The following is a 26,901-nucleotide window of genomic DNA, read 5'->3' as shown; positions in this document are numbered from 1 at the left end:
AAGAAAAGGAAATTTTAAAAAAAGCAAAATGGTTCTATATGGAGGTCTTACAACTGGCTGTGAAAAGACAGGAAGCAAAAAGCAAATGGAAAAAGGAAAGATAGACCCTTTTGAATGCAGAGCTCCAAAGAAAAGCAAGGAGAGATAAGAAATACTTCCACAGTGATGAGTGAAAAGAAATAGGAGAAAACAATAGAATCGGAAAGACTAGAGTTCCCTTCAAGAAACTAGAGATAACTAGGGAATATTTTATGCAAAGATGGTATCAAGAAAAGACAGAAATGGTTGGGCCCTAACAGAAGCAGAAGATATTAAGAAGAGGTGGCAAGAATATACAGAAAGACTGTACAAAAAAAAACAAAACACTTCATGAGCCAGATAATCACGATGGTGCTGTTAATCACCTAGAGCCAGACATTCTGGAAAGTGAAGCTTCCCTGGTGGCTCAGAGGTTAAAGCGTCTGCCTCCAATGCGGGAGACCCGGGTTCGACCCCTGGGTCGGGAAGATCCCCTGGAGAAGGAAAGGGTAACCCACTCCAGTATTCTTGCCTGGAGAATCCCACGGACAGAGAAGCCTGGTAGGCTGCAGTCCACGGGGTCGCATAGAGTTGGACACGACTGAGCGACGGAACGGAACGGAATGGAAGTCAAGTGGGCCTTAGGAAGCATCATTAAGACAAAGATACTGGAGATGATGGAATTCCAGTTGAACTATTTCAAATCCTGAAAAATGATGCTGTGAAATTGATGCACGTAATATGCCGGCAAACTTTCAAAACTCAGCAGTGGACACAGGGCTGGAAAAGGTCAGATTTCACTCCAATCTCAAAGAACGGCAATCCCAAAAAATGCTGAACTACAACAAAATTGCACTCATCTAACACGCTACAGCCAGGCATCAGTAACATGGGAACTGTGAACCTCCAGATGTTCAAGGTGGAATTAGAAAACGCGGAGGAACTAGAGATCAAATGGCCAACATCCACTCGGTTTTTGGAAGAGCAAGAGAATTCCAGAAAATCATCTATTTCTGCTTTATTGACTATGTCAAAGCCTTTGAACTGTGGATCACAGTGAAACGTGGAAAATTCTTTAAAATATGGGAATACCAGACCACCTGACCTGCATATGGAGAAACTTGTATGAAGTTCAGGAAGCAATATATAGAACTGGACATGGATCAACAGATTGGTTCCAAATAGGAAAAGCAGTAAATCAAAGCTGCATATTGTCACCCTGCTTATTTAACTTATATGCAAATTACATCATAAGAAACACTGGGCTGTAGGAAACACAAGCTGGAATCAAGATTGCAGGGAGAAATATCAATAACCTCAGATATGCAAATGACACCACCCTTATAGCAGAAAGTGAAGAAGAATTAATAACCTCTTGAACGTGAAAGAGGAGAATAAAAAGTTGGCTTCAGGCACAACGTTCAGAAACTGGTCCCATCACTTCATGGCAAATAGATGGGGAAACAGTGGAAACAGAGGCTGACTTTAGTTTTCTAGGTTCCAAAATCACTGCAGAAGGTGATTGCAGCCATGAAATTAAAAGACACTTACTTCTTCGAAGGAAAGTTATGACCAATCTAGACAGGATATTAAAAAGCAGAGAATTACTTAGCCAACCATGGTATGCCTAGTCAAGGGTATGGTTTTTCCAGTAGTCATGCATGGATCTGAGAGTTGGACTATAAAGAAACCTGAGAGAAGAAAAATTGATGCTTTTGAACTGTGGTGTTGGAGATTATTGAGAGTCCCTTGAACTTCCAGGAAATTCAACCAGTTCATCCTAAAGGAGATCTGTCTTGGTTGTGCATTTTAAGGACTGATGTTAAAGCTGAAACTGTAGTACTTTGGCCATCATATGTGAAAAGCTGACTCATTTGAAAAGACCGTGATGCTGGGGAAGATTGAGAGCAAGAGGAGAAGGGGATGACAGAGGATTAGATGGTTAGAGGGTATCATCGACTCAGTGGACATGGGTTTGGGTGGACTGAAGTTATTGGTGATAGGGAGGCCAGGTGTGCTGCCATTCATGGGGGTCGAAAAGAGTCAGACACGACTAAGCGACTGAACTGAACTGAGCTGATAGCTGATTTGAGAAAGATACCTTTAAACTGGATGCCTTAATAAAATTCAGATTTTCTTGTACCTACAGCCATCATGGGAATGTAATTCAACATATCAATATAACCGGTTAAAGATTTTGTAAAGCTTGAATTCCTGTGAATGAAGAGCTATTGCTTTTTTAAATAAATAAGTAAAGGAGATTTAAAAGAGCACATAGACTGCCATTCATCCATAATATATGGCAACAGGTAAAAGATGTTGCGTGACAAATATAATGAATATTAAAAAAAAAAAAACAATGCAATAGAATTAAATACAAAAAAACAAAAAAAAAAACACAATACTATAATATATAAAATGCACAAGTACATAGCATGGGTCAACTAGACAGAGTTGATTGTTGATAGTTCTGCCCCACCTCTTTTCAGGTAATTTTTTTTTGGGGGGGGAAATTTTTCAACCATTAGACATGTACATATGCAGCAAAATATAATGTACACTCAGTTTTATTTTTATTGCTATTTTCTTCATAAGTGTGTTCTGAATTTGAATGTAATATTCTGAGATTTGCACTGCATTTGTCATTAAGGTGTACACATTTACACTTCTACTTTTGACTTCCAAGGTAATGTAAGATTCATTAGGAATAATGATGTTTATAAAAAAGTTAATATACTTTTAAAGCTTAATTTTTTTAGAGTATACTTGCTTTCCATAATTTTGTTAGTTTTTCCCCTAAAGAAAAACTAGGGAATACTGCAGTTCTTCACGTCATAAAGACTAGTAAACGAGATAGTGACTAAAGAGCAATCATATATCTATCTCCATGTTTTTGACTTCTATCTAAATCTGGTCACCACAGTGCATTAAGACTTCCCTGTCCAGTGGTCATGTATGGATGTGAGCGTAGGACTGTGAAGAAAGCTGATCGCCGAAAAATTGATGCTTTTGAATGGTGGTGCTGGAGAAGACACTTGAGAGTCCCTTGGACTGCAAGGAGATCCAACCAGTCCATTCTAAAGGAGATCAATCCTGGGTGTTCATTGGAAGGACTGATGCTAAAGCTGAAACTCACATACTTTGGCCACCTCATGCGACGCATTGACTCACTGGAAAAGACTCTGATGCTGGGAGGAATTGGGAGTGGGAGGAGAAGGGGACGGCAGAGAATGAGATGGCTGGATGGCATCACCGACTCGAAGGACATGAGTTTGAGTGAACTCAGGGTGTTGATGATGGACAGGGAGACCTGGCGTGTTGTGATTCATGGGGTCGCAAGGAGTCAGACACGACTGAGTGACTGAACAGTACTAAACTGTGCTCCACGTATAGATCAGAAGTATATCTGTGTCTGTTGTAATCTCCTAATTCCTACCACCACCAGGCATTTCATCCTTGATAACCGTAAATTTCTTCTCCATTACTGTGTCCCTATATGCTTCTCATAAAGAATCATCTATTACGGTTTTACCTAGATCCCAAATATTTGTGTTAATATGTGATATTTATCTTCCTCTTTTGACTTAGCTTCATTGTATCTGACACTGTCTCTGCCCTTCTATTCTATACAATTTACCTGATTTCTTTCCATCTTAAGACTCGGGGATGTATGTACCAACTCATTTTATCCATTCCTCTCTAGATGAATGGATATTTCTGTTGCTTCCATGTGCTGATACTGCAAATATTGCTGCCATCAATATTGAGGTTGTTCATCATTTCGAATTATGATTTTCCTCATGAAAATTAATGACAATTATTGGGATTTCTTGATCAAATGGTAGCTTCATTCTTATTTTTAAAAGACCCCCAATATTCTTCTCCATTTTAATCTATCAATGTGCTTTCCTAACAACAGTACAGGATTGTTCTGTTTACTCAGCACCCTCTCCAGCATTTTTTGTGTGGATTTTTTTCCTTGATAATGGTTATTCAAACAAATTTGGGTTGATACAACCATTAAAGACTATTTCCCTTTCTCTCACAGTTAGTGATGCTGATCTTTACAAATGTTATTGGACATCTGTATGTCTTTTAGGAGAAATGTCTATTTCATCATCTGTGCATTTGTTCCAATTGGGTTGTTCATTTTGCTGTTACTAAACCACATGAGCTGCTTCCATATGTTGGAGACTCTTCTGTTGTCATTATCTTCAGTTGCAAATATTTTTCCCTTAATGAGACTTCATTTCTGTCTTGCTTTATGGTTTCCTGTGAAAAATGTCTAATTTTAATTATATCTCTTTATATATTTTTGGTTTTATTTTCATTTCCCAAGGAGGTAGGTAAAAAAAAAAAAAAATGCTGCTGCACTTCATGTCACAATGTATTTTACCTATGCTTTCCTCAAATATTATTGATTTACATTTTCTGACCTTATATGTAGATCTTTAAACTATCTGCAATTTGTCCTAGCCTGTAGTGCTAAGGAGAGACTAAATGTGATCCACTGGAAGAGGGAATGTAAATCACCCCATGATACTTGCTACGGGACCTCTATGAACTGTATAAAAAGACAACATGGTGTGACACCAAAAAATTAGTCTATCAGGATGGTTCAGTTCAGTTCAGTTCAGTTAATTCACCCTGTCGTGTCCGACTCTTTGCGACCCCATGAACCACAGCACACCAGGCCTCCCTGTCCATCACCAACTCCAGAGTTCACTCAAACTCATATCCATCGAGTCGGTGATGCCATCCAGCCATGTAATTCTCTGTTGTCCCCTTTTCCTCCTACCCCCAATCCCTCCCAGAATCAGACTCTTTTCCAGTGAGTCAACTCTTCGCATGAGGTGGCCAAAATATTGGAGTTTCAGCTTTAGCATCAGTCCTTCCAATGAACACCCAGGATTGATCTCCTTTAGAATGGAATGGCTGGATCTCCTTGCAGTCCAAGTGACTCTCAAGAGTCTTCTCCAGCACCACGGTTCAAAAGCATCAATTTTTGGGCGATCAGCTTTCTTCAGAGTCCAACTCTCACATCCATACATGACCACGGGAAAAACCATAGCCTTGACTAGACGGACATTGGTTAGCAAAGTAATGTATCTGCTTCTTAATATGCTATCGAGGTTGGTCATAACTTTCCTTCCAAAGAGTAAGCGTCTTTTAATTTCCTGGCTGCAATCAGCATCTTCAGTGATTTTGGAAACCAAAAAAATAAAGACTGACACTGTTTCCACTGTTTCCCCATCTATTTCTCATGAAGTGATGGGAACAGATGCCATGATCTTCGTTTTCTGAATGTTGAGCTTCAAGCCAAATATTTCACTCTCCTTTCACTTTCATGAAGAGGCTTTTGATTTCCTCTTCACTTTCTAGCATAAGGGTTGTGTCATCTGCATATATGAGGTTGTTGATATTTTGCCTGGCAATCTTGATTCCAGCAAAGCGTTCCTCATGATGTACTCTGCATATAAGTTAAATAAGCAGGGTGACAATATACAACCTTGATGTACTCCTTTTTCCTATTTGGAACCAGTCTGTTTTTCCATGTCCAGTTCTAACTGTGGCTTCCTGACCTGCATAAAGTTTTCTCAAGAGGCAGATCAGGTGGTCTCGTATAACCATCTCTTTCAGAATGTTACACAGTTTATTGTGATCCACACAGTCAAAGGCTTTGTCATAGTCAATGAAGCAGAAATAGATGTTTTTCTGGAACTCTCTTGCCTTCTCCATGATCCAGCGGATGTTGGCAATTTGATCTCTGGTGCCTCTGCCTTTTTTAAAACCTGCTTGAACATCTGGGAGTTCACGGTTCACATATTGCTGAAGCCTGAATTGGAGAATTTTGAGAATGACTTTACTAACATGTGAGATGAGTGCAAGTGTGCAGTGGTTTGAGCATTTTTTGGCATTCCCTTTCTTTGAGATTGGAATGACAACTGACTTTTCCAGTCCTGTGGCCACAGCTGAATTTTCTAAATTTGATGGCATATATAGTGCAGCACTTTCACAGCATCATCTTTCAGGATTTGAAATAGCTCAATTGTAATTCCATCACCTCCACTAGCTTTGTTCATAGTGATGCTTTCTAAGGCCCGCTTGACTTCACATTCTAAGATGTCTGGCTCCAGGTGAGTGATCACACCATCGTGTTTATCTTCATTGTGAAGATCTTTTTTTGTACAGTTCTTCTGTGTATTCTTGCCACCTCCTCTTAATATCTTCTGCTTCTGTTATGTCCATAAAATTTCTGTCCTTTATCAAAATCATTTTTGCATGAAACGTTCCCTTGATTTCTCTAATTTTCTTGAAAAGGTCTCTTGCTTTTCCTATTCTGTTGTTTTCCTCTTCCTCTTCTTTGCATTGATCACTGAGGAAGGCTTTCATATCTCTCCTTGCTATTCTTTAGAACTCTGCATTCAGATGCTTATATCTTTCCTTTCCTCCTTTGCTTTTCACTTCTCTTCTTTTCACAGCTTTTTGTAAGCCCTCCTCCGACAGCCATTTTTTTATTTTACATTTCTTTTCCATGGGGATGATCTTGGTCCCTGTCTCCTGTACAATGTCATAAACCTCCGTCCATAGTTCCTCAGGCTGTCTATCTATCAGATCTAGTCCCTTAAATCTATTTCTCACTTTGTCTGTATAATTATAAGGGATTTGATTTAGGTCCTATCTGAATAGTCTAGTGGTGTGCCCTACTTTCTTCAATTTAAGTCTGAATTTTTCAGTTGAGACTTAAAGGAGTTCATAATCTGAGTCACAGTCAGCTCCTGGTCTTGTTTTTGCTAACTGTATAGAGCTTCTCCATCTTTGGCTGCAAGAATATAATCAATCTGATTTCGGTGTTGAACATCTGGTGATGTCCATGTGTACAGTCTTCTCTTGTGTTGTTGTAAGAGGGTGTTTGCGATGACCAGTGCATTGTCTTGGCAAAACTCTATTAGACTTTGCTCTGCTTCATTTCGTGCTCCAAGGCCAAATTTGCTGTTACTCTAGGTGTTGCTTGACTTCCTACTTTTGCATTCCAGTCCCCTATAATGAAAAGGACATCTTTTTTGGGTACGTGCCTAATATGCTAGTTGGGAGGAGCGGAGGTTAATAACTATCTTTTACAGGAAGCAGTAAGTGGTTGCCCCAAAGTGGAAATAAACCTCATTTTATATGTCTAGCGATGAAATTAAAACAGAAGGCTGTAAAGAACAGTATTGCAAGGTAACCTAGGATGTTAGATCCGTGAACAGTTTAAATTGAATGACGTATAACAGGAGATGGCAACAGCTAACTCATTGGAAAATATCCTGATTCTGGAAAAGATTGAAAACAGCAGGAGAAGGGGGAAACAGGGATGAGATGATTGGATGGCATCACCTATGCAATGGGTATGAACTCGGGAAAACTCCAAGAGGTGGTGAGGGACAGGAAGGACTGTCATGCTGCAGTTCATGGCATCCCAAAAAGTCAGACACGACTCGGCCACAGAAGAATAACCAGGTCGTTTTCTAACTGTATTCTAATACTTTTAGCTGTCCAGATTTTCCAGCTTACCTTGTCAAATATATTAACTTCTTTCCATTGCATATTGTTGCCTTCTTTGTCAAAGATCAGGTGATCATTTGGGCAAGAGATTAGTTTGGGGTTTTCTATATGTTCCATTGGCTTTAATCCCAATATTGTGCTAATTGCACGGCATGTTCAAAACTATATGTTTTTTGTATAGACTGAAGTGAGGAAACCTGAGTCCTGAAACTCAGTTTTTCTTTCTCAAGTTTGCATGGTTATTCAAAATCTTTGTGTTTACATCAAGTTGTAAAGAATTTTTTTTTTTTTGGTTCTATTCTGTGAAAAATGTCATTGGTAATTTATTAGGGATGACACTGAATTTTTAAACTCCTTTTGTAGTGCAGTCATTTTCACATATTGATTTTTACCATCCAAAGAATAGTATAGCTCTCATTCCATTTATGTCACTTTAAGAAAAAATAATAATAATTTATCTATTTTATTTGGAGGCTGATTACCTTAAAATATTGTAGTGTTTTAGCCATACATTGACATGAATCAACCATGGGTATACATGTGTTCCCCATCCTGAACCCCCTCCAACTTCCCTCTCCATCCCATCCGTCAGGGTCATTCCAGTACACCAGCCCTGAGCACCCTGTCTCATGCATCAAACCTGGACTGGTGATCTATTTCATGTATGTACATACACATTTCAATGCTATTCTCTCAAATCATCCCACCCTCGCCTGCTCCCATAGAGCCCAAAAGCCTGTTTTTTACATCTGTGTGATGCTAAAGCTGAAACTGCAATACTTTGGCCACAGGATGTGACAAGTTGACTCACTGGAAAAGACTCTAATTCTAGGAAAGGTTGGGGGTGGGAGGAGAAGGGGATGACAGAGAATGAGATGGTTGGATGGCATCCCTGACTCTGTGGACATGAGTTTGAGTGAACTCCGGGAGTTGGTGATGGACAGGGAGGCCTGGTGTGCTGTGATTCTTGGGGTCGCGGAGAGCCGGACACGCCTGAGCGACTGAACTGAACGGAACTGAACTGAATCTTGTGCAGTCTCAAAAACAGGGCCATTGTTATCATTTTTCTAAATTCTATATGTGTTAATATTCTGCATTGGTGTTTTTCTTTCTGACTTAGTTTACTCTGTATAATAGGCTCCAGTTTCATCCACCTTATTAGAACTGATTCAAATGCATTCTTTTTAATAGCTGAGTAATATTCCATTGTGTATATGTACCAAAGCTTTCTTATCCATTCATCTACCAATGGCTATCTCTGTTGCTTCCAAGTCCTGCGGTTGTAAGCAGTGCTGCAATGAACATTGGGGTACACATCTCTTTCTCAATGCTGGTTTCCTCAGTTTATCCCCAACAATGGGATTGCTCTGTCATATGGCAGCACTATTTTTCCAGTATTTTTAAGGATTCTCCACCCTGTTCTCCATAGTGACTGTACTAGTGTGCATTCCCACCAACAGTGTAAGAGGGTTCCCTTTTCTCTGCACCCTCTCCAAAGGATGTGACATCTTTTATTTGACTCATCCATACCTTATTCTTTCCGGCACAATACTCCTTTTTCTGTTTAGGCAGGATTATTCACAAGTATTTTATTTTTCCTGTTACAATGGTGAATCAGATTATTTCCTTAATTTTTGTTTTTGGTTTTCTTTTGTTATTTTTAGGAATGAAGGAGATTTCTTCCTGTTTGTTTTTTATCCAACAACTTCCCTAAAATCACTGTTATTAATTTTATGTTGCCATCTTAGAATTCTTTGACACAATAACTAATGTCAAAATAAACTGACAGTTTTACCTCTTCTTTTTCAGTTTGCTGGTAATTTTTTTTTCTTCTTCTTCTTCTTCACTGATTGCTGTAGCTAGGAGTCCCAAGACTATGTTGAATAACAGTGGTGAGAGTGGCAAACTTTGTCTTTTTCATGATCTTAGGCAACATGCTTTCAGTTTTCACCCAGGAGAAGTATTTTAATGTTGGGTTTATCCATACATGACCTTTATTAATTTGAAGATGATCATCTCTGTTCCCACTTCCTGTTCAGCCTTTTACATTAATAAGTGTTTAATTGTGTCAAAGGTGCTTTCTGCATCTATATTTTAGATGTCTTACAGAGCTTTCTTTGGAAAGTTTTGTTACCTTTCTGTGTTCTTTTCTCCTCTGGCCACCTGATGCAAAGTGTTGTCTCATTGGAGAATGCTCTGATACTGGGAAAATTTGAAGTAAAAAGAGAAGTGGGTAGCAGATGATGAGAGGGTTAGATAGCATCACCAACTCTGTGGACATGAGTCTGAGCAAATTCTGGGAGAAGGGAATGTAAGACTGATGGGACACAGTCCATGGGGTGGTAAAGGGATGGGCATGAATAACTGACTGAACAACAATAGCAAAACATTCTTTCCTGTTATTGACAGTAGTAGTTATTGGTGACTACCTCATTTTCTCTCCCACCATACCCTATCTATATCTCAGTTGCACTAATTTCACCACGTACCATGCAAAGATTCGGCCACATTTGCTGTCATTATTGTCCCCCAAATGGTCCGAAATTTATGTGATTTCTCAACTACACATGATCCAGTGCTCTCCGAACCATTCTTCAGCATCCATTTATGTTCCTCAGAAATTCTCTACCTTGCTATAGCCAGATAAAATTGTCACTCACTAGCTAAGTCATACGCTACAAAGCAAGTTCTTGAGAATAAATACCTTTTCAGGATTCTGTATTCTAACTTTGTCTCAGTCTTCCCAATGTTCGTTTGTCCCATTTCTTCAGTCACACTGAAGTTTCAGTCTGTGTTCTGTTTTCCTCAGTCTCAGTGTCTGTGCTAACACGGTTCTTCTCTTTTCCTTGTTTTCACTTTACAAATCATTTTGTGATTTTAACTTTAGATTGACCTTTTCGATGAGCTTTAATAGATTGTCCTCTCCAAAAGGAATAAATTATGACAACCCGCATTTATTTTTGCTGTGATTCTACTCGCCTCTATTCAGGCGTAAAGGATTGTATTTTAATAATACAACTTGAATTGATGTGCATCTTAGTCACTGAATCATTCCCAACTCTGCAAACTCATGGACTGCAGCCCAACAAACTCGTCTGCCCATGGACATTTCCAGGCAAAGATATTGGAGTGGATTGCCATTTCCTTCTCCAGGGCAACAAGAATACTGGAACTATTAAATATAATTGTTCAACTTATAAATTCTGAATTTGCAGAAAGAATTCACCTGAAAGGAAAAGAGTATCTTGATTGCAAGTTAAAATCACCAAATTTTGTTGTCTATCCCACAATCAGGTTAAATAAAAATCATTAGCTTCTCTGAAAAACATATTTTCCCATTTTTAATACGGCTAAGAATATATAAAGAAAAGTAAAAAGAAATAGCAAATAATGGTATTTCTCTTCAAGAGAAATTGAGGCTAGAATATGAATCTTTCTCACTTTCTTTTTCTTGGTGGATGTTATTTGGCATTCCCAGTGGTAATTTTTCATCAAGGTCCCTTAAATCATGGTCCATACTTGTTTTTCAAGTGAATTATTGGCGAGGATTTTCAGGAGAAACGAAATGAGGTAAGCAAGATACAGCAGAGTGAAACTAAATCTAATCTCAAGTGGAGGCGAAATTGCACTGGGTGCAGAATTTTCTACATCAAATGTGTTCAGTTCAGTTCAGTTCAGTTCAGTCGCTCAGTCGTGTCCGACTCTCCGCGACCCCATGAATCACAGCACGCCAGGCCTCCCTGTCCATCACCAACTCCCGGAGTACACTCAAACTCATGTCCACAGAATCGGTGACGCCATCCAGCCATCTCATTCTCCGTCGTCCCCTTCTCCTCCCGCCCCCAACCTTTCCCAGCATCAGAGTCTTTTCCAGTGAGTCAACTCGCCGCATGAGGTGGCCAAAGTATTGCAGTTTCAGCTTTAGCATCAGTCCCTCCAATGAACATCCAGGATTGATCTCCTTTAGAATGGACTGGTTGGATCTCCTTGCAGTATAAGGGACTCTCAAGAGTCTTCTCCAACACCACAGTTCAAAAGCATCGATTCTTCGGCGATCAGCCTTCTTCACAGTCCAACTCTCACATCCATACATGACAACAGGAAAAACCATTGCCTTGACTAGACGGACCTTGGTTGGCAAAGTAATGTCTCTGCTTTTTAATATACTATCAAGGTTGGTCATAACTTTCCTTCCAAGGAGCAAGCGTCTTTTAATTTCATGGCTGCAATCAGCATCTGCAGTGATTTTGGAGCCCAAAAAAACAAAGTCTGACACTGTTTCCACTGTTTTTCCATGTGTAATTGTGTATATTTTACATATGAAATTCCTAGTGCAGATTTTCATCTTCATATACAGAATTCTTGATACATCATATATGAAAATCTGAATGAATGTTTCATGACAACACATGAAAATTTGCATATTTGAATTGCAAGGATTCTTCAATATCCGCAAGTCAAACAATGTAATACACCACATTAACAAAATGAAAAACAAAAACCATATAATTATCTCAATAGATGTAGAGAAAGCCTTTGACAAAATTCAGCATCCATTTATGATCAAATCCCTCCAGAAGGCGGGAATAGAAGGAACATTCCTCAACATAATAAAAACTATATACGACAAATCCACAGCAAACATTATCCACAATAGTGAAAAATTGAAAGCGTTTCCCCTGAAGTCAGGAAAAAGACAAGAGTGCCCACTCTCACTACTACTATTCAACTTAGCTCTGGAACTTTTGGCCACAGCAATCAGGGCAGAAAAACATATAAAAGGAATCCAAAATTGAAAAAAGGTAAAACTCTTAGTGTTTGAAGATGAGCTGATCCTCTACACAGAAAACCCTTAAGAATCTACCAGAAAATTACTAAAGCTAATCAAAAAATACAGTAAAGTTGCAGTATATAAAATCAACACACAGAAATCTCTTGCATTCCTATACACTAATAATGAGAAAATAGAGAAAATAAGAAATAATTCCATTCACCACTGCAACAGAAAAATAAAATATTTAGGAATATATCTAGGTAAAGAAACAAATAACCCTCTATATAGAAAACTAAAAAGCACTGGTGAGAGAAATCAGAGAGGACACTAATAGATGGAGACATATACCCTGTTCATGGATTGGAAGAATAAATATTGTGACAATGAATATATTACCCAAAGTAATTTATAGGTTCAATGTAATCCCTATAAAGCTACTAACAGTATTTTTCACAGAGCTAGAACAAATAGTTTCATTATTTGAATGGAAATAAAAAAAACGTCGAATAGCCAAAGCAATCCTGGGAAAGAAGAATGGAACTGGGGTAATCAACCTGCCGGACTTCAGGCTCTATGGCAAAGCCACAGTCATCAATACAGTATGGTACTGGCATAAAGACAGAAACATAGATGAATGGAACTAAATCAAAAGCCCAGAGATAAATCTATGCACATAGGGACACCTTATCTTTTACAAAGGAGGCAAGAATATTCAATGGAGAAAAGACAATCTACTTAACAAGTGGTACTGGGAAAACTGGTCAATCACTTGTAAAAGAATGAAACTAGACCACTCCCTAACACCGTATACAAAAATAAACTAAAAATGGATTAAAGATCTAAATGTAAGACCAGAAACTATAAAACTCCTAGAGGAGAACATAGGCAAAACACCCTACGACATATTTCACATCAGGATCCTTCATGACCCACCTCTCAGAATATTGGAAATAAAAGCAAAAATAAACAAACAGGACCTAATGAAAATTAATAGCTTCTGCACAGCAAAGGAAACTATAAGCAAGGTGAAAAGACAGCCTTCAGAATGGGAGAAAATAATAGCAAATGAAGCAATTGACAATTAATCTGAAACATATGCAAGCAACTCCTGAGCTCAATTCCAGAAAAATACATGGCCTAATCAAAACATGAGCCAAAGAACTAAAGAGACATTTCTCCAACGAAGACATACAGATGGCTAACAAACATATGAAAAGATGCTGAACATCACTCAGAATCAGAGAAATGCAAATCAAAACCACAATGCGGTACCATTTCACGCCATTCAGAATGGCTGCTATTCAAGGGTCTACAAGCAAAAAATGCTGCAGAGGGTGTGAAGAAAAGGCAACCCTCTTACACTGTTGGTGGGAATGCAAACTAGTGCAACCACTATGGAGAACAGTGTGGAGATTCCTTAAAAAACTGGAAATAGTACTTCCATACGACCCCGCAATTGCACTCCTGGGCATTCACACTGAGGAAACCAGAATTGAAAGATACACATGTACTCCAATGTTGATCGCAGCACTGTTTATAAAAGTCAGGACATGGAGGAAACCTGGATGTCCATCTGTAGATAAATGGAAAAGAAAGCTGTGGTACATATGCACTATGAAGTATTACTCAGACATTAAAAAGAATGCATTTGAATGAATTCTAATGAGGTGGATGAAACTGGAGCCTATTATAAACAGTGAAGTAAGCCAGAATGAAAAACATCATTACAGTATACTAATGCATATATATGGCATTCAGAAAGATTATAATGTTAACCCTGTATAGGAGACAGCAAAAGAGACACAGATGTATAGAACAGTCTTTTGGACTCTGTGGGAGAGGGCGAGGGTGGGATGATTTGGGAGAATGGCATTGACACATGTATATTATCATATGTGAAACGAATTGCCAGTCCAGGTTCGATGCATGAAACAGGATGCTCGGGGCTGGTGCACTGAGATGAACCAGAGAAATGAGATGGGGAGGGATGTGGGAGGAGGGTTCAAGATGGGGAACACATGCATACCAGGGGCAAATTCAAGCCAAAGTATGGGAAAACCAATACAATAATATAAGGTAAAATAAATAAATAAATAAAAAAGAAATGCAGTGTATTCCAGATAGTCAGATTTTCACATGTGTAATAATGAAAAATCCATATTTCTCGTTAGAAAATTATTGCCCAGATTTGGCATATGAAATATAGAAAATTACACATCCCATGTCGGAATATCCTTGAGAGGATGTTCATATGTGAAATACAGAGTATTCCGTACTTCATTATGGAAATTATGAGACTCCATTTTCAATATGAAATGTAGATGATTCCCAATTTCACTTAAGAAAATCTGTGGTTACATTGCCATATGTCATATGCAGAGAAAACCATATTTCATAACATTCTGCACTAGGATTTTCATATGTGTACAGAGAGAATATCATATTTCATATAGGAATTATTGAACTTAGATTAACACACATGAACATAGAAAATTCCATTATCCAGAGACCGCTAGTCACTCCCAGGTTTCCAAGTGTGAAATATAAGGATTCTACCTTTCACGGTGGAAAATCAGCACCAAGATTTTTTTATGTGGAATGAAAAAATTCTACATTTCATGACGGAACATTTTTACACAATGCTCATCATACAGGAGAACCAGATAGTTGCTTTACTTATGTGAATATAAACATAAAATTTTGTATGTAAAAATATAGAAAAAATGTCATGCTGTATGTAAAATACACAGAGTTGCATTTGGGATGACTGATTTTAGAGTTTTGCCTGGGAAATATAAACATTTCCAAATTTCACTTTTTTTTTTTTTTTGCCTAAATTTTCATATGTGAAATACAGAGAATGTTATAGTTCACGGAGGAAAAGAAAATCCCACCCACGTTTTAAATGTGAAAGAGTATTCCATTTTTCATGTAGGATAAGGTGTGTCCAGATTCTCACATGTTAGTTATACACAAGGATGCTATATTTCATGTTCAACAAAAACACTCTGCCCAGAATTTTATATTTTGTATGTGGAAAATGTCATGTTTCAGTAGAGAATGTGTCCCCAGATTTTCTCATGCAAAACATAGAGAAGTCTATGTATTTTATACTTTGGCCACCTTATGCGATGCGTTGACTCACTGTAAAAGAGTCTGATGTTAGGAGGGATTGGGGGTAGGAGGAAATGTAGACGACAGAGAATGAGATTGCTGGATGGCATCACCGACTCGATGGACATGAGTTTGAGTAAACTCCGGGAGTTGGTGATGGACATGGAGGCCTGGCGTGCTGTGGTTCATGGGGTCGCAAAGAGTCGAACACGGTTGAGCGACTGAACCGAACTGAACTGAAAGGTAATTTGTGTCCAGGTTTTCTTATGCTAAACAAAGAGATTTCCATATTTCATGTAGCAAAATCCAAGTGCAGCTTTTCTTGTGTCACGTTGAAAAGTCTGCATATTTCATGTAAGAGAAGATATGTTCACAAATTCATATGTGAAATATACAGTATTCCACATTTCAGGGAGAATATCTGATGCCCTGTTACTCATATTTGAAATGTAGAGAATTCAATATTCCGTGTTAAAATTGCAGCTCAGAGACGCGAGAGACGCCGGGCTCCCGGCGGCGCAGACGCGAGAGACGCCCGGCTCCCGGCGGCGCAGACGCGAGAGACGCCCGGCTCCCGGCGCAACCGACCATGTGCAGAATCGTGGCTGAGAGGAGCTGCCCCGCGCCCAGGGTTGGGGCGGTGGCCGAGAGGAGCTGTACCACGTCCAGGAGGCGGTGGCTGCTTGGGCACCGGAGGGCCGAGAGGAGCTGATCCACATTCAAAGCAGGAGGGGCGGCCTTGAGATACCCCTCGTCCAAGGTAGGGTACAGCGGCTGCGCATTGCTGGAGCGGCTGGGAAGGGATACTCCACGACCAGGTGGAATATAGGAATCCAGTGTTCTGGGGAGGAAGGAACAAGACGGCAAGACCACTTTCTTCCCCACAAATTCATCAAAAGAACATTTGAACGTGGAGTAAAGTCCACAAAACCACTTCTGAATACTGGCAGAGGACATCAGGCTCCCAGAAAAGCAGCCCATTGTCTTCTAAAGGAAAGAGAAGAAATCCAGCTCCACCCACCATAACACTGACACATGCTTCCCTAACCAGGGAACCCGGACAAGTCACCTGTCCAACCCCACACACAGCGAAGAAACTACATAATAAAGAGAACTCTACAAACTGCAAGAAGAGGGAAAGGACACCTCAAGCAAAGCAATATAAGCAAGATGAAGAGGCAGAGAAATACCCAGCAAGTAAAGGAACAAGATAATTGCCCACCAACACAAACAAAAGAAGAAGATATAGGGAATCTACCTGATAAAGAATTTCGAATTTTGATGGTGAAAATGATTCAAAATCTTGAAAGTAAAATGGAGTTACAGATAAATAACCTGGAGAAAAGGATTGAGAAGATGGAAGAAAGATTTAATAAGGACTTAGAAGAAATAAAAAAGAGTCAATATACAATGAATAATGCAATAGATGAGATCAGAAACACTCTGGAGGGAACAAACAGTAGAATAACAGAGGCAGAAGACAGGATAAGCAAACTAGAAGATAGAATTGTAGAAATAAATGAAACAGAGAGGAAAAAAGAAAAACGAATTAAAAGAAATGAGGACAATATTAGAGACCTCTGGGACAATGTTAAACGCTCTAACATTCGAATCATAGGAGTCCCAGAAGAAGAAGACAAAAAGAAAGACCATGAGAGAATACTTGAGGAGATAATAGTTGAAAACTTCCCTAAAATAGGGAAAGAAATAATCACCCAAGTCCAAGAAATCCAGAGAGTCCCCAACAGGATAAACCCAAGGCGAAATACTCCAAGACACATATTAATCAAATTAACAAAGATCAAACACAAAGAACAAATATTAAAAGCAGCAAGGGAAAAGCAGCAAATAACACTCAAGGGGATTCCCATAAGGATAACAGCTGATCTTTCAACAGAAACTCTTCAGGCCAGAAGGGAGTGGCAAGATATACTTAAAGTTATGAAAGAAAATAACCTACAGCCCAGATTACTATACCCAGCAAGGATCTCATTAAAATATGAAGGAGAAATCAAAAGCTTTACAGACAAGCAAAAGCTGAGGGAATTCAGCATCACCAAACCAGCTCTCCAACAAATGCTAAAGGATCTTCTATAGACAGGAATCACAGAAAGAGTGTATAAACTTGAACCCAAAGCAATAAAGAAAATGGCTATGGGATCGTACTTTTCAATAATTACCTTAAACGTAAATCGGTTGAATGCCCCAACCAAAAGACAAAGGCTGGCTGAATGGATACAAAAACAAAACCCCCATATATGCTGTCTACAAGAGACCCACCTCAAAACGAGGGATGCATACAGACTGAAAGTGAAGGGCTGGAAGAAGATAGTTCATGCAAATAGAGACCAAAAGAAAGCAGGAGTAGCAATACTCATATCAGATAAAATAGACTTTAAAACAAAGGCTGTGAAACGAGACAAAGAAGGAAACTACATAATGATCAAAGGATCAATCCAAAAAGAAGATATAACAATTATAAATATTTATGCACCCAACATAGGAGCACCGCAATATGTAAGACAATTACTAACAAGTATCAAAGGGGAAATTAACAATAACACAATAATGGTGGGAGATTTTAACACCCCACTTACATCTATGGATAGATCAACTAAACAGAAAATTAACACGGAAACACAATCTTTAAATGATATAATAGAACAGTTAGACCTAATAGATATCTATAGGACATTTCACCCAAAAACAATGAATTTCACCTTTTTCTCAAGCGCACACGGAACCTTTTCCAGGATAGATCACATCCTGGGACATAAATCTAGCCTAGGTAAATTCAAAAAAATTGAAATCATTCCAAGCATCTTTTCTGACCACAATGCAGTAAGATTAGATCTCAATTACGGGAGAAAAACCATTAAAAATGCCAACATATGGAGGCTGAACAACACGTTGCTGAATAATGAACAAACCATAGAAAAAATCAAAAGAGAAATCAAAATATGCATAGAAATGAATGAAAATGAAAACACAACAACCCAAAACCTCTGGGACACTGTAAAAGCAGTGCTAAGGGGGAAGTTCATAGCAATACAGGCACACCTCAAGAAACAAGAAAAAAGTCAACTAAATAACCTAACTCTACATCTAAAGCAACTAGAAAAGGAAGAAATAAAGAACCCCAGGGTCAGTAGAAGGAAAGAAATCATAAAAATTAGGGAAGAGATAAATGCAAAAGAAACAAAAGAGACTATAGCAAAAATCAACAAAGCCAAAAGCTGGTTCTTTGAGAAGGTGAATAAAATTGACAAACAACTAGCCAGACTCATCAAGAAAAAAAGGGAGAAGAACCAAATCAATAAAATTAGAAATGAAAATGGAGAGATCACAACTGACAACACAGAAATACAAAGGATTATTAGAGAATACTATCAGCAATTATATGGCAATAAAATGAATAACCTGGAAGAAATGGACAAATTCCTAGAAAAGTACAACTTTCCAAAACTGAACCAGGAAGAAATAGAAAATCTGAACAAACCCATCACAAGCACGGAAATTGAAACTGTAATCAAAAATCTCCCAGCAAACAAAAGCCCAGGTCCAGACGGCTTCACAGCTGAATTCTACCAAAAATTTAGAGAAGAGCTAACACCTATTCTACTCAAACTCTTCCAGAAAATTGCTGAGGAAGGGAAACTTCCAAACTCATTCTATGAGGCCACCATCACCCTAATCCCAAAACCTGGTAAAGACCCCACAAAAAAAGAAAACTATAGGCCAATATCACTGATGAACATAGATGCAAAAATCCTTAACAAAATTCTAGCAATCAGAATCCAACAACATATTAAGAAGATCATACATCATGACCAAGTGGGCTTTATCCCAGGAATGCAAGGATTCTTCAATATCCGCAAATCAATCAACATAATACACCACATTAACAAACTGAAAAATAAAAATCATATGATTATCTCAATAGATGCAGAGAAAACGTTCGACAAAATTCAACATCCATTTTTGATAAAAACCCTCCAGAAAGTGGGAATAGAAGGGACATACCTCAATATAATAAAAGCTATATATGACAAACCCACAGCAAACATTATCCTCAATGGCGAAAAACTGAAAGCATTTCCCCTAAAGTCAGGAACAAGACAAGGGTGCCCACTCTCACCACTACTATTTAACATAGTTCTGGAAGTTTTGGCCACAGCAATCAGAGCAGAAAAAGACATAAAAGGAATACAAATTGGAAAAGAAGAAGTAAAGCTTTCACTGTTCGCTGATGACATGATCCTCTACACAGAAAACCCTAGAGACTCTACCAGAAAACTACTAGAGCTAATCAATGATTACAGTAAAGTTGCAGGATATAAAATCAACACACAGAAATCCCTTGCATTCCTATACACTAATAATGAGAAAATAGAAAGAGAAATTAAGGAAACTATTCCATTCACTGTTGCAACGAAAAGAATTAAATACTTAGCAATATATCTACCTAAGGAAACAAAAGACTTGTACATAGAAAACTATAAAACACTAGTGAAAGTAATCAAAGAGGACACTAATAGATGGAGAAATATACCGTGTTCGTGGATTGGAAGAATAAATATTGTAAAAATGAGTATACTTCCCAAAGTAATTTATACATTCAATGCAATCCCTATCAAGCTACCAACAATATTTTTCACAGAACTAGAACAAATAATCTCACAATTTGTATGGAAATACAAAAAACCTCGAATAGCCAAAGCAATTTTGAGGAAGAAGAATGGAACTGGGGGAATTAACCTGCCAGACTTCAGGCTCTATTACAAAGCCACAGTCATCAAGACAATATGGTACTGGCATAAAGACAGAAATATAGATCAATGGAACAAAATAGAAAGCCCAGAGATAAACCCACGCTCCTATGGACACCTTATCTTTGACAAAGGAGGCAAGAATATAAAATGGAGAAAAGACAGTCTCTTTAACAAGTGGTGCTGGGAAAACTGGTCAGCCACTTGTAAAAGAATGAAACTAGAACACTTCCTAACACCATACACCAAAATAAACTCAAAATGGATTAAAGATCTAAATGTAAGACCAGAAACTATAAAACTCCTAGAGGAGAACGTAGGCAAAACACTCTCCGACATAAATCACAGCAGGATCCTTCAAGACCCACCTCCCAGAATATTGGAAATAAAAGCACAAATAAACAAATGGGACCTAATGAAAATCAAAAGCTTCTGCACAGCAAAGGAAACTCTAAGCAAGGTGAAAAGACAGCCTTCAGAATGGGAGAAAATAATAGCAAATGAAGCAACTGATAAAGGATTAATCTCCAAATTATACAAGCAGCTCCTGCAGCTTAATTCCAGAAAACTAAGTGACCCAATCAAAAAATGGGCCAAAGAACTAAACAGACATTTCTCCAAAGAAGACATAAAGATGGCTAACAAACACATGGAAAAATGCTCAACATCCCTCATCATCAGAGAAATGCAAATCAAAACCACAATGAGATACCATTTCACACCAGTCAGAATGGCTGCTATCCAAAAGTCTACATGCAATAAATGCTGGAGAGGGTGTGGAGAGAAGGGAACCCTCTTACACTGTTGGTAGGAATGCAAACTAGTACAGCCACTATGGAGAACAGTGTGGAGATTCCTCAGAAAACTGGAAATAGAACTGCCATATGATCCAGCGATCGCACTCCTGGGCATACACACCGAGGAAACCAGAATTGAAAGAGACACATGTACTCCAATGTTCATTGCAGCACTGTTTATAATAGCCAGGACATGGAAGCAACCTAGATGTCCATCTGCAGATGAATGGATAAGAAAGCTTTGGTACATATACACAATGGAGTATTTCTCAGCCATCAAAAAGAATGCATTTGAATCAGTTTTAATGAGGTGGATGAAATTGGAGCCAATTATACAGAGTGAAGTAAGCCATAAAGAAGAACATCAATACTGTATATTAACGCATATATATGGAATTTAGAAAAATGGTAACCTGAACCCTGTATAAGAGACTGCAAAAGAGACATAGGCATTTAGAACAGTCTTTGGGACTCTGTGGGAGAGGGTGAAGGTGGAATGATTGGGGAGAATGGAATTGTAGCATGTATATTATCATAAGTGACCAGTCCAGGTTCGACGCATAAATTTTCCTCTGTTCATTTCTTTGCATCTGTGCTTTTTTAATAAAAATTCTTTTAACTGTAAAGATAATTAAAAAAAAAGGAAAAAATAAAAGAAAACACATACACAAGCAACCGCAAATAAATAAATAAATAAATAAACTCAGGAACAGTGGAAAAAAAAAAAATTGCAGCTCAGTTGTTCATATATCATTCACAGAAAATTCCAAACTTATATAATTAAATGTTGTGTTCAACTTTTCAAATGTGAAATAGTGTTTATTCAATAATTCATTAGAATAATATGTCCTCTGCACTCAGATTACCAAATTAAAAATATAGGAATATCACACTTCATGCTTGAAAATATGAAAAATTATATTATATGAAAATATGAAAAATTATATTTTCTTATACAAAATATCAAAGGTCCATAACATATGTATGAATATCTTTGTGCAGTCCTGTTTATAAGCATTCAGATTTTCTATTTACATGTTTGAGAATGTATCCACATGTTCTCCTATTTAAGAAAAACACACACACACACAAAACTCTATTTCAGGTCTCAACACTGAACCTATAATGCTACATGTGAAATTCACAGTTCGTATTTCAGATAAAAATTCACCAGCCTTTCTTTGCCCAAATATGCAAAGTTTCACATGTTGTCATAAAACATTCATTCAGGTTTTTCATATTTGATAAATCGAGAATTCCAAATATGAAGATGAAAACCTCTACTAGTATGCTCGTTTGTAAAATATACATATTTACACATGAGTTGGTGATGGACCGGGAGGCCTGGCGTGCTGTGATTCATGGTGTTACAAAGAGTCAGACACGACTGAGTGACTGAACTGACCTGAACTGAACTGACACATTTGATGTAGAAATTCTACACCCAGAGCAATTTTGCCTCCAACTGAGATTGGAAATAGTTTCACTCTGCTGTATCTTGCTTCCCTCATTCCGTTCTCCTGAAAATCCTCACCAATAATTCACTTACAAAACAACTATGGACCTGGAATTAAGGGATCTTGAAGAAAATTTACCACTAGGAATGCCAAATAACATTCACCAAGAAAAAGAAAGTGAGAAAGATTCATATTTTAGCCTCAATTTGTCTTGAAGAGGAATGCCATTATTTGCCTCTATTTACTATCAATGATATAGATCTCTGAGATTTCTTTTTGCTTTTTTAAAATATTCCCTAGTCATATTAATAATTGAAAAATATGCTTTTCAGAGAAGCTGATGATTTTTTCTTAACCTGATTTTGGGATAGTATCGGGGTCCAGCCCCGATATGACCCAGGGTATCCTCAGGATGAACGGCGTCGGCGTCAGAGAGAGAGAGAGAAAGAGAGAGAGAGAGACAGGGGCTGATGATTACTTGTTTTACGCTGGAAACCAATAAAATCCCAGCACAGGGCTTGCTCTGTTTACGTAGGCCGCAGGCGCCCTCTCGAATCACTGGAGGCACCCCACCAGGGCACCCCCTCGAGTGGGTCTTAGAAGCCCAGGCAGATAAGTAAACTCAGAGGGCCCAGCGCTCCAAGGATCTCAACCAGAAAAAGGAGAATAGAGAAAAGGATGGAAAAAGAGAAAGAACGACACGGGGAGCAAGCTTCAGTGAGCAAGGTCCAAAACTTTATTTTCCAGTGTTGCTTTTATACCCTAAGTTATGCGCATAAGAAAAGAGAAAGGGAGGTATAGATTCACACCAAAATCACGTGGGGTCAGCAGTCTTGACCCTTATCAGGATCAGGGCTTATTTTTGTGTGATAAAAGTTTTAGGTGATTTACATCATCTTCTGGCCAGGGGGCCTGCTAACAGTTTTATGGCCCTCTCTCCTGACAATAGGTTAGTTAGCAAGTAAAAGACTTTTCTTTTAAGGAGACTTTCCTAAAGTTAGGTGGTAGACACATAACAAAGTTACATTCCTATAAGGCACCGGTGTAGTGAGCTGCAAGAAAGGAATTTATTAACTTAAGATCTGATGTGGTTAAATCAAAGGATTAATATATTTCCAAGAATACAATAGATAGAGGAAACTGCAGCAAGCATTGATTCAACAATGAAATCTTTTCTAGTACTATTCTAATGATTTTAACTTCTTCAACAGATTCCTGTATTTTAGAATATTAGGCTTTCTGTCCTTGCATGGCTGGGAGGCTATAAACATTCACACTCATAGTTGTAAGAGCCTGGACAAACTTGTCATGCAAGTTAGAAAGCTATCAGAGGGGCTTGGATTGGAACACTCCTATTAAGCTGAGGAGAACTTTTAAACTACAGCTCTGAATTAATGTTTTCAGAGAAAGGTGGTTGGGGGGAAGCCCCCGTAAGTATTAGAGGACTTGGTAAGAGGCGTAAGATAGTAAAGCAGTCAGACCCCAGTTTTCTTTGGGGTAGATGCTCAGGTAAGTCCAGGGGGTTCCTCGAGCCCTGATTAGCCTTTGCCCGTCAGTCCTCTTCCCCAATCGACCTTTGCCATGGGTAGGATTTCCCTCGCTGGCTCCCAGGATAGAGAAAAAAAGTTGGTGATTTTAGCTGGCAATCAAGATACTTTTTTTTTCCTTTGGAGGGAATTAACTATTCAAGTTCAGAATTTATTAAATTTTATCAGTTAAAATTTTGATTTCTTATTAGTTCCACTGTTCATGTTTTCCAGGAGAAGGAAATGCAACCCACTCCAGTATCTTTGCCTGGAAAAGTCCATGGATAGATGAGCCTGATGGGCTGCAGTCCATGAGGTTGCAGAGTTGGGCATGACTCAGTGACTAATTTGCACACCTATCCAGATTGTATTATTCAAATACAATCCTTTATGCCTGAATACAGACGAGTAAATCACAAGCTAAAATAGATGTTGGTTGTCATAATTTATTCCTTTTGGAGAGGACAGTCTATCAAAGCTCGTCAATCAGGTTAATCTAAATTTAAAATCTCAAAATGATCTGTAAAGTGAAAAAAAGTTTCAGAGGAATTTAAAATAAGATCTCACAGTCATTAATCATAAAAGGAAAATCAAATAAGACAGAAGAACCGTCTCTGCACAGACAGTGACACTGAGAAGAACAGGACACAGCCTGAAACTTCAGTGTGATTGAAGAAATGGGACAAACGAACAATGTGAAGACTGAGACAAAGTTAGAATACAGAATCCTGAAAGGGTATTTATTCTCAAGAACTTACTTTCTAGCGCATGACTTAGCTAGTGAGTGACAATTTTATCTGGCTATAGCAAGGTAGAGAATTTCTGAGGAACATAAATGGATGCTGAAGAATGGTTCGGAGACCACTGGATCATGTGTAGTTGAGAAATCACATAAATTTTGGACCATTTTGGCGACAATAATGACAGCAAATGTGGCCGAAACTTTGCATGGTAAGTGGTGAAATTAGTGCAACTGAGATATTGATAGGGTATGGTGGGAGAGAAAATGAAGTAGTCACTAATAACTACTACTGTCAATAACAGGAAAGAATGTTTTGCGATTGTTGTTCAGTCAGTTATTCATGCCCATCTCTTTGTCACCCATGGACTGTGTCACATCAGTCTTACATTCCCTATCTCCCAGAATTTGTTCAGAGTCATGTCCATAGGGTTTGTGATGCTATCTAACCCTCTCATCATCTGCTACCCACTTCTCTTTTTATCTTCAAATTTTCCCAGTATCACAGCATTCTCTAATGAGACAACACTTTGCATCAGGTGGCCAAAGGTGAAAAAACCAATGAAAGATAATAAAAGTTTCCAAGGAGAGTTCTTGAACAGATCTAAAATACAGATACATAAAACACTTTTGACAAAATTAAGGACTCATTTATGATAAAAGCTGTACAGGAAGTGGGAACAGAAAGGATCATCTTCAACTTAATAAAGGCCATGTATGAATAAACCCAGCACTACGATGTTTCTCAGAGGTGGAACCTGAAAGCATGTTGCCTAACATTGTGAAAAAGACAAAATTTGCCACTCTCATCACTGTTATTCAACTTATCTTGGGACTGCTAGCTACAGCAATCAGTGAAGGAAAAAAAAATTACCAGCAAACTGAAAAACAAGAGGTAAAACAGACACAGTTTGCTGACAGTAGTTACTGTTTCAGAGACTCCTAAGATTGCACCAGAAAATTAATAAACAATGACTTTACGGAAGTTGTTGGGAAAAGAAATCAACAGGAAGAAATCTCCTGCATGACTATAAATGACCAGAGAAAACCAAAACCAAAAATTAAGGAAACAATCTGATTCACCATTGTAACAAGAAAAATAAAATCCTTGGGAATCAGCCTACCTAACTAGAGAAAAGACTCGTAGCCCGAAAAGAATAAGGTATGTATGAGACAAATCAGAGATGACACAAATGGAATGAGAGATATACTATTCTTTGGACTATAAAAATCAATATGTGAAAATGGCTACACCATAAAGAAGAGTTTACAGATGCAATGTCTTCACGATTAAATTACCAATGACATTTTCCACAGAAATAGAAAAACAACAACAAGAAAAACTTTACAACTTGATGGAAACAAAAAGACTGATTAACCAGGCAAACTGAAGAGAGAAAAACTGAGCTGCAGGACTCAGGTTTCCTCACTTCAGTCTATAAAAATCTATAGTTTTAAACCTGGCATGCAATTGGCACAATATTTGGATTAAAGCCAATGGAACAGATAGTAAACCCTAAGATAATCTCTTGCCCAAATGATCACCTAATCTATGACAAAGCAGGCAACAATATGCAGTGGAAAGAAGAAACTATATTTGACAAGTTAAGCTGGAAAATCTGGACAGCTAAAAGTAAAAGAATACAGTTAGAACAGCACCTGGTTATTCTGTGGCCGAGTTGTGTCTGACTTTCGGGATGCCATGAACTGCAGCATGCCAGTCCTTCCTGTCCTTCACCACCTCTTGGAGTTTGTCCGAGTTCATATCCATTGTATAGATGATGCCATCCAATCATCTCATCCTTGTTTTCCCTTTCTCCTATTGCCTTCGATCTTTCCCAGAATCAGGGTCTTTTCCAATGTGTTGGCTGTTGCCATCTCTTATTATACCCCATTCAATTTAAATTGTTCATGGATCTAACATTCCAGGTTGCCCTGCAGTACTTTTCTTTTCAGCATTTCATTTACTTTCATCTCCAGACACATAAACAATGAGGCTTATTTCCACTTTGGGGCAACCACTTGTTGCTTTTTGGAAACATTAGTTATTACCCTCTGCTCCTCCCAAGCAGTATATTTGGCACCTACCATCCTGGGAGACTCATCGTTTGGAGTCATACCTTGCTGCCTTTTTATATAGTTCATGGAAGTCCCATAGCAAG

Source organism: Moschus berezovskii, chromosome Y, assembly GCF_049115385.1.
Source record: "Moschus berezovskii isolate FMDL1 chromosome Y, NW_MosBer_1.0, whole genome shotgun sequence".
In the NCBI taxonomy this organism is placed as follows: domain Eukaryota; kingdom Metazoa; phylum Chordata; class Mammalia; order Artiodactyla; family Moschidae; genus Moschus; species Moschus berezovskii.
The sequence above is the reverse complement of the archived record's forward strand: the minus strand, read 5'-3'. Positions refer to the sequence as shown.